Here is a 6003-nt window from a genome sequence, read left to right as displayed (position 1 = left end):
CAGAAACAACACACATTCTCAAGCTCGACGTGTAACAACAGCTTTCTTGTAAAATGAGAATGTGACATTTATGCCATGGATGTTCTTATTCATCATCAAACTTGAACCATATTGAACCTTTGTGGGCTGATGTATGACACCTAGGGATCAGAGACCAGTGAGCAGGGAAATACTTGTCTAGCCATTACAGAAGAACTGGCACAGACCCCTCCCAGGAGCGCATCAGTAAGCTGGTGCACACTTGTATATCTCGTATTGTTTTTGATGTAAGCCACAAGTTACTAGCCTGTGACTTTCATTGTAGAGCCCCTACTGATCCATGCTGATAATCATAATACAAAATACCCATGTTACGTCTATTCAATAAAATAGCGGCGCACCTGCTACAAAAAAGACGGGTCATTTTTCATGTAACTTTGCTGCAGTTACAGTCAACTCGCAGCTTACATGATTGGCTCCGGAAAATAAAATATATTTTAAAAATCCATCAGGCATGCCTACAAGAGCTTGTTAATGAGCCTATACCATTGTCTCCCATGAAGTAAGTCTTCTCCCACCTCCCCTTCCACTCAGTGACTCAGTTAGAAAGCATCTGTACGTCTGTGTTCTCTTGTAAAGTAGCCTCACAGTGATCCGTGTCCGTGATTTTCTTTTCTTTGTGTGAGAAAACTCTTATGTGAACCCTACCCTATGTAAAAGTCAAGTAGAGAACCAGGTGATGAAAAAAAGAAACAATGTTCAGTGCCTACTTTTAATGGAAAAAAATTTGAAATATTAGACAAACTCAGTGGAGGCATGTCAGTGACCATTGTTGCTCAGAAAGATGGCCAAAATAAATCCTGCATTCGTGCAATAAAAAAGTTAGAGAGAAATTTGTAAAGCTGTTTTTTCTTTATTTTCTTTACTGTAAGAGGTTAGTGGTGGGGGAGGGGTGGTTATAAGTGTAGTAGAGTAAAATTTCACTATAAGCAAATTTGGCTTTACATGCTACTCAAAAATCCCTAACCCCCACATATATTGTGAGTTGTCTGTATACTGTACATATAATTTAATAATGACATTATACTGAGTCCTAACAGCAATTATTACCTTTGCTTGATGACCTTTAAGAGAATGTCATTTTTATTTGGCAAAATTATTCAGTTCTACTTTATTAAACCACCAAGTCTAGAAGAGACATTCACTTTTTGACGTGGCCTTCTCAAATCTACAACAACTGCTAGTGATTGGCTGCCTTAATCCCACATTGAGTATTCTACATTCACCATCTTGAGTATTTTCATACTCACAGGGCTCATTCATTTTCTGAATACAGGAGGGTCATGTCTGCTCTCCAGACCCTGTAATCAGGTCATGCAATTGGTGTGAAAGCCAAATTAAGAGGTGGAGCGAAGAACACACAATGACAACAGAGGCTGATTTTATCTATGTCAAAATTGTGTGGCTAACTGTCAGAGAACACTATAGATCATCTTTGGTTTACCTATTTTCTTAATATATTCATTCAATTTCAAATAGCTGTATGAAATCTTAACATAATGTAAACATGGAAACTCACATGAAACGTATTTCGAAATGTGATGCTTGCCAGAATCTGAGCACAAGTATGATGAGGAACATCACCCTAAGAGTGAGGCGATGAAAAGGTCAATGTGGGAGTTGGGGAGGACAGACACATAGCAGGGAAAACTAATCATCACAGGACCAAGAGAATACTGGGCTGGATCGCAAAGACGAGACACAACGAAGACGAAAGACGTCTTGTAAAATTACACAATGGAATAAAAAGGTTTGAATGAAAACTACTTGAAGACTTGGGGAAGATTCTTCAGATACCCTTCAACCAGGAGTTGATTCTGCTGTGAAACTAACAAAAATAAAGGGTATAAAATATACTTAACCCGACAGACTACCTTGCCAAGCAAAAATTAAATTTGCTGACACGGGGATCGTTGTTTATGGGACCCATCAGATGTGCAGCACCTACAGTACATCAGTACCGTGAAAATATCAGCTGTGATACAGTCGTTTTTTAAAAGCTGTGCGTTCAGGGAAAGTAACATCACACGGTCAGCATGTCGACATCAAAGTCTAAGCCACTTAGTTAATCACAGGAACAGTCATCAGAAAAGCCAGACTTGTTTTGAAATGGTGCTAAATACTGTGCCTCAGCACATGTTCTCGATAGGAGAGACAATGGAACAAATGGTACTAAGTGCCTAGGGGTAGGTATGGAGTTTGCTGCTAATTCTATAGATGCATAGAAACCTTTGGTGAACCCGTGAACAAAAGGCTGACATGGGGAGAAGAAATTAAACATCCACTGAAAGCACTTTGTTCTGATGTGTCTTATTCTAAAGTAACGAACACCTGCAAGATACTGTACATCATTAACAGGCTTTGTTTGGCCGTCATAATAGTTAGATTTCACCCACCATTGTGAATTTATGGCAACCATTCTTACTGCTGTACTGTGGTAAGCACCACCACCAAGTGGACAGAGTACAAAATCACAACTCCTTTCTTTCCAAAGCTCTTGGCATTGTCAAAGGGATGGGACAACGTAACTTCAGTGATAATGAAGAAGCATGAAGTATATAAACAGTGCGCACGCCAAGTACACAGATACACATGATGTATAACAAGCATATTACAGCACTGACATACGTGTACATTGCAAAGCCCTATTTAGACATGATCATTATGACAAAACATACATTTAAAGTTTTTCCACATATAAAAAGCACAGAAACTGTGATCCCCTGCCTTCCATGATTTGGCTTGTCCCATACAGAAGTGGTTGTTGAAGCAGAATGTCTCATGAGCTGGGCCTACTTCTCTCACAAACTGCCTTCAATCATGTTGATAGGAACTGAGCCATCTTAATTACACAGGCAGGGTACAGCCATATCTTTCACCGGTCTTGCTTTAATTAAAACCATGCCCTTTTCAATGGTTATTTATACAGATTCTTAAGCAACCCATTAAAAAAATTCTAAGTCATAACAATTCTACCTCACATACTAAATGTTTTCATATATATATGCACTCTTCTGTAATAGGGTATAAAAAGTAACCTTTTTAAACTTGTAACCATCAAACGTTTTCCAAGCTGGTATGAACAATTATCTAACATCTTGTTAGATTAAGAATATCGAGCAGAATCTAATTATTAACAGTTGATCACATTAGTAAAATATGTTCAGGTGGGTAGCTGCGCCAGCATGTGTAGGCTGCAAAGGAACAAGTAATAGGTTTATTCCATGCTGAAATAAAGAAGAAAGAGAACACGACGTTTCGGCCGTGGAGCCTTCTTCAGGTGTGAGAGAGACAGGGCAGTAGGCAAAGGTAAAGTAGCGGGAGAACAAAGGTTGGGAGGGAGGAGCAGTGAGAGGCGGGAGCAGGGGACAGAAAGAGAGGCCAATCAAGAGGTGTGAAGTCAGAATGGGTGCAGAGAGGTGTGAAATGAAATTTCCAATGAATGGAGAAAATTTAAAAGAACAGTAGTCTGTCGTTAAGGGAAGGGAAAATGTGTGATCCTAGCTGCAGAATAATTTTAGTTTCAGTGGTCTTTCTGATGTATGAGTTCGGAAAGCCGTCTTTGAGAACACAGACGGAGAGATTAGAGTGGTCGTGGCCGTCAGAGGTGAAATGAGAAACAAGAAATGAGAAACAATGGGCTTGGAGAGATCTTTAATCTTCACAGCCCTGACGTGTTCTCTGAAGCAGTCTCCGAGTCTCCTTCCTGTTTCTCCAATGTAGATGGCTGGGCATTTACTGCAAGAGATACAGTAAATAAGGTTGCTGGAGGTACAAGATGCTGTCTGGGTGATCCGGAATTGTCCTGAGGGGCCTTGAATGAGTGTGGTGGTGGCTGTGTACTTGCAGGTGATGCAGCGATCTCTGTTGCAAGGGAAAGTGCCTGGTGTGGATGGTTGTTGAGGGCAGTCAAGAGAGCTGTGAACAAGGTTACGCAGATTAGGTGGTCGGCGATATGAGATAATAGGGCGATCAGAAAAGAGGGCCCCAATGGAGGGATCATCCTGTAGGATGGAAAAGTTGTGGTTAATGGTCCTGGGGATAGGAAGTGTGTTAGGGTGGTAAGGAAGCACCAAAGGAATGCGGTTGTTACGGCGGGAGTTCCTGATCGGGTTGATGGTCCGGGGGGTGTTTTTGGCTCGGGCAAGGGCCCTGTCAATCACACTGCTGGGGTATCCTCTGTTGATGAAAAATGAGTAAAATATGTATTTGATGCATATCGAGATTATATTTCCAGGTTGGAACCATAAATGAAGTACAAAGCTGGAATGCAATAAAGTTCAGTATGTTCTGAAACAATTTTACCACAAAGAACTCATTACACTCATTATGTTATTCACTAATTCTATTTCTTGTTCTGGTCACCGTATCTTCACACAGAAGAGATAGGGAGACTAGAAACTAAAAGTGTTCTAGGGCTGAAGGACATGTAAAGGACAGTATTATGGCAGGGATTTTTAAAAGAATATCACTTAATGCAGCAAGATTATTGTAATTATCAAGCATGTTAAATGATGTAATTATATAGCTTATTCAAATAAATTCCACTGATTTTTTTAAATAGGAAATTGACGATTAAAAAGTGGTTTGAAAAGACAAAACATTTCAGTTTAGGGATGTTGGAGATACCCTTTTTGAATATAATGTCAACTAACACTTGTGGATCATTTTTGTAAAATGGAGTTGTTTCCTGCAACAAAAATCTTTCAAACCAAACAATACCCCCTTCTTATTGTCCATTCTTCTGCATTTGAACTGATAAACGGAGTGTACTCAATTTTGAAAATCAAACTAATTTCACTCAACTTCAATCTGGATTCTTTCTAGATTGCATGTTAAAAGATAATATTTAAATTTAAAAATAAAAGTTAAAATTTTAACTTCAGGAGATGTAGATGTGCTGGGAGGGGGGTATGCTGGCGAGATGGGTAGCGCTGGCGTTTCACAGCTCAAGGATCCAGGTTAGATTCTGGCTTTGGGCATCTGTCTGTGTGGAGCTTTAAAGTTTGTATGTGTGCAAGGATTTTGACTAGATACATTACCTTGCTTTCCATCTACCTCCAAAAGACACTGGTAAGGTTACAGACATATAAGAACCGTTCCAAAAGAGGGGCCCATCTAGCTCATTTGGTAGTTACTGTAGTAGTTAATGGAACCAAAGATTTCATCCAGACATTTGTTGGAAGAAGGGTATCAGGATCAACAACACAGCTGTGTAGCTTGTTCCACACCCCCACCTACTACTCAGTGGTGACATAATCGCAGAGGGAGCTAGAACCTGTGACCTTCCATTTATAATAATAAAGTCTTCCCACCTGGGCAATGTGCTTCTCTGTCCCAGCGTGAGCCCCGTGTTTCCAGGAAGACTCTGCCTTCAAGTGAACGCCATTAACACGCACCCAAAGGGCAAGCACAGCTCTTCTTGCATCAGCATGCGAGTTTTCATTTTGCTGTGGCTGTCTGAATCGCACAGTGAACCAGACAGGGAGCCTGGGGTTCTGTGCCTTTCAGTCAAGTCTTGTGCCTTTGTTTAACAATGTCCAGATTTGAACAATAATATATTACATGATAAATATAAACAATGACATAGTACTTTATATACAAAAAATTAGCAGCAATTCTAAACTAACAAAGATTTATGTTACTGTAACACATCATTATTCATAAATGTGCTAATTCTACCACCCCTTTTTTGAAATGAACTACCAGCTGAACGCTGCAAAATGAAAAACGAAACATTTAAATCGGTTACTCTTAAAACTAACAAGCTTTAGAATATCAACCATCATCTTTGATCGTTTTGTGTCAGTGTCCAAATTTGTCCTCCTTAGAAAACAAAACCGGGAGCACATCATGAACGGTTTTACGGATACAGCCCATACACACGTGCAAACTGGAGCAATGTCACCTATGTCCTGGCAGAAAGTTCATACATTTCTAAAAACGCTATACCAATACTTCGAA

The sequence above is a fragment of the Lepisosteus oculatus genome, chromosome 7 (genome assembly GCF_040954835.1).
Source record: "Lepisosteus oculatus isolate fLepOcu1 chromosome 7, fLepOcu1.hap2, whole genome shotgun sequence".
NCBI lineage: Eukaryota > Metazoa > Chordata > Actinopteri > Semionotiformes > Lepisosteidae > Lepisosteus > Lepisosteus oculatus.
This window is presented reverse-complemented; position numbering follows the sequence as displayed.